The sequence below is a fragment of the Hyperolius riggenbachi genome, chromosome 1, assembly GCF_040937935.1.
Source record: "Hyperolius riggenbachi isolate aHypRig1 chromosome 1, aHypRig1.pri, whole genome shotgun sequence".
In the NCBI taxonomy this organism is placed as follows: Eukaryota; Metazoa; Chordata; class Amphibia; order Anura; family Hyperoliidae; genus Hyperolius; species Hyperolius riggenbachi.
Genome location: NC_090646.1, coordinates 398,701,584 through 398,714,428, shown reverse-complemented (window position 1 = coordinate 398,714,428; position 12,845 = coordinate 398,701,584). Strand labels below are relative to the sequence as shown.

The following is a 12,845-nucleotide window of genomic DNA, read 5'->3' as shown; positions in this document are numbered from 1 at the left end:
CTGCCCAGCAAAGCAGAAGCCATTGAAATATTGTCCTCGTCAGCAAGTGTGTCAGATACCTTGTCCTGTACACAGTCTGATTTAACCAATGTTGTTGAGTCCCTCTCCAGTGTTGTAACAGCCGAGGAACTCCAGCCCTGTCCTCTGAATGTTTCAGAAGTCTTGCCCTGTAACATGGATAATTCTGATTCTCTGGTCAAAATAATAGAAATCTCAGAATTTCAGTCCGGTCTGATGAGTGTTCCTGAAACCCAGCCCTGTATCCTGAAAGATTCTGGTTCTCTGGCCGCTGTGGCAGAGGTTCCAGAGTTCCCTTCCTGTCCAGGGAATTCCTCAGTTTTGCCTAGTCCAGTGGGGGCTGCTGCAATACTGACTTGTTCTGCAGCGCCTCATGAGCTCCAATCCAGTGTATTAAATGAGTCTCTGTCCAGTCCAGAGGTAGTTGTGGAGTCCCTGTCTGGTTCAGTGCATACATCAGAAGATTTGTCCTGTCTTGTTAGTGCCCCTGAATCTGATTTGTTACTGACTTTGCTGGAATCAGCGACATCTAAGTCTGATCCAGCATTCTCGTGTAAAAGTCCAGTAGTTGCGAAGTTTAGTCATGATGATTTTTTTTTGGCCAGTCCTGGTTTTGGTCCTGTCTTGGCTGACCCTGAGGCTCACAGTTCCTCGACATGCCCAGAGGTTTCTCTTGTGCCGGTGTGCCCAGATGTTCTTTGTGTGCCAGAATGCCCAAGTGTGTCTAAGGTGTTAGCGTGCTCTGATGCTTCCTTAGTGGGAACACGTTCTGATATTGCCAGTCTGCCTGCATGCCCAGAGATGGTTCTGGTCCCTGAAAGCCCTGATATTGATGTTTGTCCTTGTGGCCCTGACTCGGGAATTGCCCTAGGTTCCATAGGGGTTCTTGATGGTTCTCCATGTGAGCCTAAGGGGCATTCTGACCTATGGAGATCTCTTTGGAGCTTCAAGGTGTTCTGGGAGGTCTCTGAGAAAACTTGTCCTGGTGCCTTGGACTGGTTCTACAGTGGGTTTTGTGTTGGTAAAGACAGTACCGGTGGGCATTGCAAAGGCTTTGTCGTTTCTGAACGGTTCCTGGAAGGCGGTGGGTATCGCTCAGGGAGTTTCGGAGGGCTTTCTTCTGGAAATCATGGTTCTGATGGGTGTCACACTGGGGCTTGTAGTACTGATGGGCATGGTTCTGTAGGTTCTGGTTCTGATGGGTCCAGTCTTGTGGGGTCTGATTCTGGAATTCGGTCTTGCCGGGCTGTCCCGGTCATCATGGATTATCAGTCAGACTGTTTTGTTGGAAATTTCAGTTTTGAAAAGCGTCTGGAATCCACTTTTAAAGGCGGGGGTACTGTAATGATCGCTGCTGCAGCAGCTATTGCTGGAAGTAGTGCTGCAGCTCAGGCAGTTCTGATGTCTTTCCATGCAAGCTGCATAGCCTTGTCTGTCTTTCCCTGCTGTCAGCTTGTGACTGATTATCATTCACCTGTGTGGGAATCTGCATGTCTGCTCCCATTGGATGACCTCAGTATAAAGATCTGCTTCCTGCAGGGTTTCCTTGGGTTTTCATAGCTTCAGCCTAAGCCTGTCTTGCTGTCGCTTTAGCCCCCGATCGTGTTTCTTGTTAAAGATACTTTGCTGGTCTTTGCATCATATATTGGTTCATTGCCAATATATATGCATACCAGCACGTTTATTATTTTCCTTGTATTTGTGTTACGTTGATATATCAGTGTTGCTGATATATACGTACACGAACTGTTTATTTCCTGTGTTCAGTTAGTCAGTTTTCCAGCACGTTTTGGTCGTTTGCGCGTACCGTGAACACCCGTGCTGAGCTAGTTATCCTGTTCCTGGTCCTGTTTGTGGATTGCGTTCATCTCTGCGAAGAGATAACGAATCCTTCTGAATCCTGTTTTGTTACTGTTTGTGGATTGCGTTCATCTCTGCGAAGAGATAACGAATCCTTCTGAATCCTGTTCTGTTACCGTTTGTGGATTGCGTTCATCTCTGCGAAGAGATAGCGAATCCTTCTGAGTCCTGTTCCCTGTGTTACTCCATTCCTAGTCAGCGTTCCTGCTTATGTCATATATCGGTTCATTGCCGATATATACATATGTTAGTCAGACGTAACAAATAGTTTCATTGATAGCTGTAATTGTAATACGCTAGGAAAACATACTTATTGTATATTTATCTGTGTTACGTTCTTCTATCTCAATCCTGCTATTTTCTGACTATCCTGTCCTGTCTTTGTGAGGCACGCCATCGCCGCATCGCATTGGCTGCCTCATTCCAGTCTGTCTGGTTTTGGACGCTTGCTGTCGCTAAGTAGCCGCTAGCTAGCAAGCGTTCATTCTGTCTACCTGTCCAGATCTCCTCAGTTCTGGTTTATGCGCTCAGCGCTACTTTGCGCTGAGACGTTATTTCGAACGAAAGCATTGTTTGTGGCTGTCAGATCTGCACCGGCTCTGTGCGCCACAATCTCCTATTGGAGTCAGTCCTCCCCTCCACTATACTAGGGATAGCCTGTTTCCTTGTGCTAGTGTGTGTACCTCCTCCACGCCAGCTCATGCGTTGCATGCTGACTGTGGAGAATACACCACCAAGCCTTACATTATGAAAACCCCATTACCAATCCCCATTGTGGGGGGGATTCCCAGAAAGTATGACACTGTTAATTATGGTTCCTGTTCCTTTAAGAAATTTGAAGAACTTAGCTCTGAAACAGAAAATGAGTTTTTCTCTGAATGTGCCAGGTTCCTGACCAATCCTGATCTCCAAGCGACTCCTGTTTCAACCTGGGCACTCCAACTAAGTTATATTTTGTTTAAAGGGGAATTATTCCAGTGGGCATTTGATGTTCTCAATCATTCCGATTTGAAAGATAGACCGCTGGAATTTCTAGCGTTTGTGATCCATAACTGGTTGCGCATAGATCCATTGCCTTTTCCTCTTAATGAACTCCTGGCAGCAGGCCAATCAGCTGCTCCTTCAATTGCTTGCAAGAATGAGCAGCAAGCAGAAAGTGTTACTGATAATTTTCCTGCAGCTTTGAATAAATCACCAAAAACCGCAAGGTCAAAGGCAAAACGCAAACGTTCTAAGAAACGTGTCCAATCTGCAGAATCGTTATCCTTAGCGACTGAGACCTATAATGAGATTCTGCCATTAACAGATAATGAAATGCAATTGTCTTTCAGGGGAGTTAAATGGACTTATGAAACTACTAATGAACTTTCCTCCCTGGCTAGGGAAAATAAAGATTTGTGTTTAAAAGAATTATCTGAGTATGATTATGAGGAGATATTACAGAGTATTGAACAAATCAACTTATTTGTAAAGCAAGGAAAGTTTGCATACACTACAGTTAAACACTTGCTACAGGTATTGGAGCTTCTTAGGAATAAGGAATCTGCCAATCACCTGCTAATTAACCCTATACATGTGCCTGCCACAATCATATCTGCAGACTGTGATCAGCCTAAAGCAGGCCATACACTGGCCCGATTTGCGCCCGTTTCGACAGCAGATTCGATCACTGGGATCGAATCTGCTGCCAATCGTTCACGCTACACGCCGAATTTCGATCCATTTCGTCCGATCCCGTCGATCGTGCCGTGCGGAAAATAACCGTCGATCGCCCGCGGGTAAAGAGCGCATCGCTAGCGGCGTTCGAGTGCCCGACGACCGACGCAATAGAGCCCGCATACATTACCTGCTCCGCCGGCGCGACTGCAGTCTCCCGGTCACCGCTGCTCCGTCTGCGCTCTGGTCTCCAGGTCCGGCATGCCTCACTTCTTCTAGCCCGGCAGGAAGTTTAAACAGTAGAGCGCCCTCTACTGTTTAAACTTCCTGCCGGGCTAGAAGAAGTGAGGCATGCCGGACCTGGAGACCAGAGCGCAGACGGAGCAGCGGTGACCGGGAGACTGCAGTCGCGCCGGCGGAGCAGGTAATGTATGCGGGCTGGGCGGGGGCAGCAGCAGCACCACCACCACAACAGATTGTGAACGGTTTCAGGCTGAAATCGGTTCACAATCTGTTTGCTGTAAAGGTAGCCATACGATCCCTCTCTGATCAGATTCGATCAGAGAGGGATCTATCTGTTGGTCGAATCTGATGGCAAATCGACCAGTGTATGGCCACCTTTAATGTTTCGCTGTTAAGTATGCTTGGAATCCTCCATTTGAGAAAGGAGAGATGGAAGCTCTGGTCAATGAATGGAAGAATGATTCAAGTTCATTTTGTCAATTTTACAGTGCAAAAAGTGAATTGGTATTGAATGCATGCATTAAGTCTGCCTATAACCTAATAAAAACTGGTGTGTGTGAGTATGACTTTGTGGCTCCATTGATTGATGTGTGGGAACTGATTTTGGATGATTTTTTTGTGACTCCGAATTCGCAAATTTGGCGTTCTGACCCGCCTGCTTCAGCACCTTTGGCTGATTCAGCAGGTGATTCGGAGCTCTTTTTGTGTGAAATTGAAGTTCCTGCAATTCCACCCTGTACCATGGATAACTCAGTGTTACTTCCCAGTAAAACAGAAGCCACTGATACATTCTTAACCTTGCCCTGCGCAAATTTCTCAGCAGAGAATCCAGAGGTCCTGCTGACCTCCGAGTCCAGCCTAGCCAGTACTCATGACTCTTTGTTTAGTGAAACAGACACCAGAAAAATCTTGCCTGTCTCTGCAAACACCTCTGCAGAAATTACCTGTGTTAATAAAGTTCAACTCCTGTCTGATCCAGCAGATGCCAATAGATGCACTACATCAGTTTCCGAGTCCCAGCAATCCTGTCTAGTAAACTCAGAACCCCAGCATCTGAATTTCCCAATTTTACAAATGAATGGTGATTCAGATGCGCAAACATTGTGTCTTGATCTTCCTGTTTCTACACCTCGCTCTAGTTTCGTGAATGGCTCAGAGCATCTGCTATGTGAACCTGAAATCGCAGAATTATTACCTTGTTCAGAAAATTTTCCAATAAATTTGCCCTGTACCATGAATTGTGCAGTAGATCTCTCCAATGAAACTCAGGTCACAGAATCATTATGCTGTCCAGCAGGTGCTTCCATGGTTTTGCCCTGCAATATGGACTGTTCAGTGATCCTGTCCAGTGAAGCTGTGGTCGCAGAGTCTTATGCTTCACCCAGTACTTTGGATACTTTAAACCCTCTAGCAGAGGAGGCTGAAGCACTGCTTACCTCAGTTGGTGTTGCAGTAATATTCACTTGTCTAGCAGCTGTTTTGGAATTACAGTCTGCTCTAATAAAACTTGATGAATTTCTGCCCAGCAAAGCAGAAGCCATTGAAATATTGTCCTCGTCAGCAAGTGTGTCAGATACCTTGTCCTGTACACAGTCTGATTTAACCAATGTTGTTGAGTCCCTCTCCAGTGTTGTAACAGCCGAGGAACTCCAGCCCTGTCCTCTGAATGTTTCAGAAGTCTTGCCCTGTAACATGGATAATTCTGATTCTCTGGTCAAAATAATAGAAATCTCAGAATTTCAGTCCGGTCTGATGAGTGTTCCTGAAACCCAGCCCTGTATCCTGAAAGATTCTGGTTCTCTGGCCGCTGTGGCAGAGGTTCCAGAGTTCCCTTCCTGTCCAGGGAATTCCTCAGTTTTGCCTAGTCCAGTGGGGGCTGCTGCAATACTGACTTGTTCTGCAGCGCCTCATGAGCTCCAATCCAGTGTATTAAATGAGTCTCTGTCCAGTCCAGAGGTAGTTGTGGAGTCCCTGTCTGGTTCAGTGCATACATCAGAAGATTTGTCCTGTCTTGTTAGTGCCCCTGAATCTGATTTGTTACTGACTTTGCTGGAATCAGCGACATCTAAGTCTGATCCAGCATTCTCGTGTAAAAGTCCAGTAGTTGCGAAGTTTAGTCATGATGATTTTTTTTTGGCCAGTCCTGGTTTTGGTCCTGTCTTGGCTGACCCTGAGGCTCACAGTTCCTCGACATGCCCAGAGGTTTCTCTTGTGCCGGTGTGCCCAGATGTTCTTTGTGTGCCAGAATGCCCAAGTGTGTCTAAGGTGTTAGCGTGCTCTGATGCTTCCTTAGTGGGAACACGTTCTGATATTGCCAGTCTGCCTGCATGCCCAGAGATGGTTCTGGTCCCTGAAAGCCCTGATATTGATGTTTGTCCTTGTGGCCCTGACTCGGGAATTGCCCTAGGTTCCATAGGGGTTCTTGATGGTTCTCCATGTGAGCCTAAGGGGCATTCTGACCTATGGAGATCTCTTTGGAGCTTCAAGGTGTTCTGGGAGGTCTCTGAGAAAACTTGTCCTGGTGCCTTGGACTGGTTCTACAGTGGGTTTTGTGTTGGTAAAGACAGTACCGGTGGGCATTGCAAAGGCTTTGTCGTTTCTGAACGGTTCCTGGAAGGCGGTGGGTATCGCTCAGGGAGTTTCGGAGGGCTTTCTTCTGGAAATCATGGTTCTGATGGGTGTCACACTGGGGCTTGTAGTACTGATGGGCATGGTTCTGTAGGTTCTGGTTCTGATGGGTCCAGTCTTGTGGGGTCTGATTCTGGAATTCGGTCTTGCCGGGCTGTCCCGGTCATCATGGATTATCAGTCAGACTGTTTTGTTGGAAATTTCAGTTTTGAAAAGCGTCTGGAATCCACTTTTAAAGGCGGGGGTACTGTAATGATCGCTGCTGCAGCAGCTATTGCTGGAAGTAGTGCTGCAGCTCAGGCAGTTCTGATGTCTTTCCATGCAAGCTGCATAGCCTTGTCTGTCTTTCCCTGCTGTCAGCTTGTGACTGATTATCATTCACCTGTGTGGGAATCTGCATGTCTGCTCCCATTGGATGACCTCAGTATAAAGATCTGCTTCCTGCAGGGTTTCCTTGGGTTTTCATAGCTTCAGCCTAAGCCTGTCTTGCTGTCGCTTTAGCCCCCGATCGTGTTTCTTGTTAAAGATACTTTGCTGGTCTTTGCATCATATATTGGTTCATTGCCAATATATATGCATACCAGCACGTTTATTATTTTCCTTGTATTTGTGTTACGTTGATATATCAGTGTTGCTGATATATACGTACACGAACTGTTTATTTCCTGTGTTCAGTTAGTCAGTTTTCCAGCACGTTTTGGTCGTTTGCGCGTACCGTGAACACCCGTGCTGAGCTAGTTATCCTGTTCCTGGTCCTGTTTGTGGATTGCGTTCATCTCTGCGAAGAGATAACGAATCCTTCTGAATCCTGTTTTGTTACTGTTTGTGGATTGCGTTCATCTCTGCGAAGAGATAACGAATCCTTCTGAATCCTGTTCTGTTACCGTTTGTGGATTGCGTTCATCTCTGCGAAGAGATAGCGAATCCTTCTGAGTCCTGTTCCCTGTGTTACTCCATTCCTAGTCAGCGTTCCTGCTTATGTCATATATCGGTTCATTGCCGATATATACATATGTTAGTCAGACGTAACAAATAGTTTCATTGATAGCTGTAATTGTAATACGCTAGGAAAACATACTTATTGTATATTTATCTGTGTTACGTTCTTCTATCTCAATCCTGCTATTTTCTGACTATCCTGTCCTGTCTTTGTGAGGCACGCCATCGCCGCATCGCATTGGCTGCCTCATTCCAGTCTGTCTGGTTTTGGACGCTTGCTGTCGCTAAGTAGCCGCTAGCTAGCAAGCGTTCATTCTGTCTACCTGTCCAGATCTCCTCAGTTCTGGTTTATGCGCTCAGCGCTACTTTGCGCTGAGACGTTATTTCGAACGAAAGCATTGTTTGTGGCTGTCAGATCTGCACCGGCTCTGTGCACCACAATCTCCTATTGGAGTCAGTCCTCCCCTCCACTATACTAGGGATAGCCTGTTTCCTTGTGCTAGTGTGTGTACCTCCTCCACGCCAGCTCATGCGTTGCATGCTGACTGTGGAGAATACACCACCAAGCCTTACATTATGAAAACCCCATTACCAATCCCCATTGTGGGGGGGATTCCCAGAAAGTATGACACTGTTAATTATGGTTCCTGTTCCTTTAAGAAATTTGAAGAACTTAGCTCTGAAACAGAAAATGAGTTTTTCTCTGAATGTGCCAGGTTCCTGACCAATCCTGATCTCCAAGCGACTCCTGTTTCAACCTGGGCACTCCAACTAAGTTATATTTTGTTTAAAGGGGAATTATTCCAGTGGGCATTTGATGTTCTCAATCATTCCGATTTGAAAGATAGACCGCTGGAATTTCTAGCGTTTGTGATCCATAACTGGTTGCGCATAGATCCATTGCCTTTTCCTCTTAATGAACTCCTGGCAGCAGGCCAATCAGCTGCTCCTTCAATTGCTTGCAAGAATGAGCAGCAAGCAGAAAGTGTTACTGATAATTTTCCTGCAGCTTTGAATAAATCACCAAAAACCGCAAGGTCAAAGGCAAAACGCAAACGTTCTAAGAAACGTGTCCAATCTGCAGAATCGTTATCCTTAGCGACTGAGACCTATAATGAGATTCTGCCATTAACAGATAATGAAATGCAATTGTCTTTCAGGGGAGTTAAATGGACTTATGAAACTACTAATGAACTTTCCTCCCTGGCTAGGGAAAATAAAGATTTGTGTTTAAAAGAATTATCTGAGTATGATTATGAGGAGATATTACAGAGTATTGAACAAATCAACTTATTTGTAAAGCAAGGAAAGTTTGCATACACTACAGTTAAACACTTGCTACAGGTATTGGAGCTTCTTAGGAATAAGGAATCTGCCAATCACCTGCTAATTAACCCTATACATGTGCCTGCCACAATCATATCTGCAGACTGTGATCAGCCTAAAGCAGGCCATACACTGGCCCGATTTGCGCCCGTTTCGACAGCAGATTCGATCACTGGGATCGAATCTGCTGCCAATCGTTCACGCTACACGCCGAATTTCGATCCATTTCGTCCGATCCCGTCGATCGTGCCGTGCGGAAAATAACCGTCGATCGCCCGCGGGTAAAGAGCGCATCGCTAGCGGCGTTCGAGTGCCCGACGACCGACGCAATAGAGCCCGCATACATTACCTGCTCCGCCGGCGCGACTGCAGTCTCCCGGTCACCGCTGCTCCGTCTGCGCTCTGGTCTCCAGGTCCGGCATGCCTCACTTCTTCTAGCCCGGCAGGAAGTTTAAACAGTAGAGCGCCCTCTACTGTTTAAACTTCCTGCCGGGCTAGAAGAAGTGAGGCATGCCGGACCTGGAGACCAGAGCGCAGACGGAGCAGCGGTGACCGGGAGACTGCAGTCGCGCCGGCGGAGCAGGTAATGTATGCGGGCTGGGCGGGGGCAGCAGCAGCACCACCACCACAACAGATTGTGAACGGTTTCAGGCTGAAATCGGTTCACAATCTGTTTGCTGTAAAGGTAGCCATACGATCCCTCTCTGATCAGATTCGATCAGAGAGGGATCTATCTGTTGGTCGAATCTGATGGCAAATCGACCAGTGTATGGCCACCTTTAATGTTTCGCTGTTAAGTATGCTTGGAATCCTCCATTTGAGAAAGGAGAGATGGAAGCTCTGGTCAATGAATGGAAGAATGATTCAAGTTCATTTTGTCAATTTTACAGTGCAAAAAGTGAATTGGTATTGAATGCATGCATTAAGTCTGCCTATAACCTAATAAAAACTGGTGTGTGTGAGTATGACTTTGTGGCTCCATTGATTGATGTGTGGGAACTGATTTTGGATGATTTTTTTGTGACTCCGAATTCGCAAATTTGGCGTTCTGACCCGCCTGCTTCAGCACCTTTGGCTGATTCAGCAGGTGATTCGGAGCTCTTTTTGTGTGAAATTGAAGTTCCTGCAATTCCACCCTGTACCATGGATAACTCAGTGTTACTTCCCAGTAAAACAGAAGCCACTGATACATTCTTAACCTTGCCCTGCGCAAATTTCTCAGCAGAGAATCCAGAGGTCCTGCTGACCTCCGAGTCCAGCCTAGCCAGTACTCATGACTCTTTGTTTAGTGAAACAGACACCAGAAAAATCTTGCCTGTCTCTGCAAACACCTCTGCAGAAATTACCTGTGTTAATAAAGTTCAACTCCTGTCTGATCCAGCAGATGCCAATAGATGCACTACATCAGTTTCCGAGTCCCAGCAATCCTGTCTAGTAAACTCAGAACCCCAGCATCTGAATTTCCCAATTTTACAAATGAATGGTGATTCAGATGCGCAAACATTGTGTCTTGATCTTCCTGTTTCTACACCTCGCTCTAGTTTCGTGAATGGCTCAGAGCATCTGCTATGTGAACCTGAAATCGCAGAATTATTACCTTGTTCAGAAAATTTTCCAATAAATTTGCCCTGTACCATGAATTGTGCAGTAGATCTCTCCAATGAAACTCAGGTCACAGAATCATTATGCTGTCCAGCAGGTGCTTCCATGGTTTTGCCCTGCAATATGGACTGTTCAGTGATCCTGTCCAGTGAAGCTGTGGTCGCAGAGTCTTATGCTTCACCCAGTACTTTGGATACTTTAAACCCTCTAGCAGAGGAGGCTGAAGCACTGCTTACCTCAGTTGGTGTTGCAGTAATATTCACTTGTCTAGCAGCTGTTTTGGAATTACAGTCTGCTCTAATAAAACTTGATGAATTTCTGCCCAGCAAAGCAGAAGCCATTGAAATATTGTCCTCGTCAGCAAGTGTGTCAGATACCTTGTCCTGTACACAGTCTGATTTAACCAATGTTGTTGAGTCCCTCTCCAGTGTTGTAACAGCCGAGGAACTCCAGCCCTGTCCTCTGAATGTTTCAGAAGTCTTGCCCTGTAACATGGATAATTCTGATTCTCTGGTCAAAATAATAGAAATCTCAGAATTTCAGTCCGGTCTGATGAGTGTTCCTGAAACCCAGCCCTGTATCCTGAAAGATTCTGGTTCTCTGGCCGCTGTGGCAGAGGTTCCAGAGTTCCCTTCCTGTCCAGGGAATTCCTCAGTTTTGCCTAGTCCAGTGGGGGCTGCTGCAATACTGACTTGTTCTGCAGCGCCTCATGAGCTCCAATCCAGTGTATTAAATGAGTCTCTGTCCAGTCCAGAGGTAGTTGTGGAGTCCCTGTCTGGTTCAGTGCATACATCAGAAGATTTGTCCTGTCTTGTTAGTGCCCCTGAATCTGATTTGTTACTGACTTTGCTGGAATCAGCGACATCTAAGTCTGATCCAGCATTCTCGTGTAAAAGTCCAGTAGTTGCGAAGTTTAGTCATGATGATTTTTTTTTGGCCAGTCCTGGTTTTGGTCCTGTCTTGGCTGACCCTGAGGCTCACAGTTCCTCGACATGCCCAGAGGTTTCTCTTGTGCCGGTGTGCCCAGATGTTCTTTGTGTGCCAGAATGCCCAAGTGTGTCTAAGGTGTTAGCGTGCTCTGATGCTTCCTTAGTGGGAACACGTTCTGATATTGCCAGTCTGCCTGCATGCCCAGAGATGGTTCTGGTCCCTGAAAGCCCTGATATTGATGTTTGTCCTTGTGGCCCTGACTCGGGAATTGCCCTAGGTTCCATAGGGGTTCTTGATGGTTCTCCATGTGAGCCTAAGGGGCATTCTGACCTATGGAGATCTCTTTGGAGCTTCAAGGTGTTCTGGGAGGTCTCTGAGAAAACTTGTCCTGGTGCCTTGGACTGGTTCTACAGTGGGTTTTGTGTTGGTAAAGACAGTACCGGTGGGCATTGCAAAGGCTTTGTCGTTTCTGAACGGTTCCTGGAAGGCGGTGGGTATCGCTCAGGGAGTTTCGGAGGGCTTTCTTCTGGAAATCATGGTTCTGATGGGTGTCACACTGGGGCTTGTAGTACTGATGGGCATGGTTCTGTAGGTTCTGATTCTGATGGGTCCAGTCTTGTGGGGTCTGATTCTGGAATTCGGTCTTGCCGGGCTGTCCCGGTCATCATGGATTATCAGTCAGACTGTTTTGTTGGAAATTTCAGTTTTGAAAAGCGTCTGGAATCCACTTTTAAAGGCGGGGGTACTGTAATGATCGCTGCTGCAGCAGCTATTGCTGGAAGTAGTGCTGCAGCTCAGGCAGTTCTGATGTCTTTCCATGCAAGCTGCATAGCCTTGTCTGTCTTTCCCTGCTGTCAGCTTGTGACTGATTATCATTCACCTGTGTGGGAATCTGCATGTCTGCTCCCATTGGATGACCTCAGTATAAAGATCTGCTTCCTGCAGGGTTTCCTTGGGTTTTCATAGCTTCAGCCTAAGCCTGTCTTGCTGTCGCTTTAGCCCCCGATCGTGTTTCTTGTTAAAGATACTTTGCTGGTCTTTGCATCATATATTGGTTCATTGCCAATATATATGCATACCAGCACGTTTATTATTTTCCTTGTATTTGTGTTACGTTGATATATCAGTGTTGCTGATATATACGTACACGAACTGTTTATTTCCTGTGTTCAGTTAGTCAGTTTTCCAGCACGTTTTGGTCGTTTGCGCGTACCGTGAACACCCGTGCTGAGCTAGTTATCCTGTTCCTGGTCCTGTTTGTGGATTGCGTTCATCTCTGCGAAGAGATAACGAATCCTTCTGAATCCTGTTTTGTTACTGTTTGTGGATTGCGTTCATCTCTGCGAAGAGATAACGAATCCTTCTGAATCCTGTTCTGTTACCGTTTGTGGATTGCGTTCATCTCTGCGAAGAGATAGCGAATCCTTCTGAGTCCTGTTCCCTGTGTTACTCCATTCCTAGTCAGCGTTCCTGCTTATGTCATATATCGGTTCATTGCCGATATATACATATGTTAGTCAGACGTAACAAATAGTTTCATTGATAGCTGTAATTGTAATACGCTAGGAAAACATACTTATTGTATATTTATCTGTGTTACGTTCTTCTATCTCAATCCTGCTATTTTCTGACTATCCTGTCCT

At 46.2% G+C, this 12,845-nt stretch overlaps 1 protein-coding gene across 6 annotated transcripts in view; it reads right to left on the bottom strand.

Moving 5' to 3' along the window:
• FREM1 (FRAS1 related extracellular matrix 1) overlaps positions 1-12,845 on the bottom strand; it is a 225,559-nt gene that overhangs the window by 120,717 nt on the left and 91,997 nt on the right. The gene's annotated exons all lie outside the window — the stretch shown is intronic.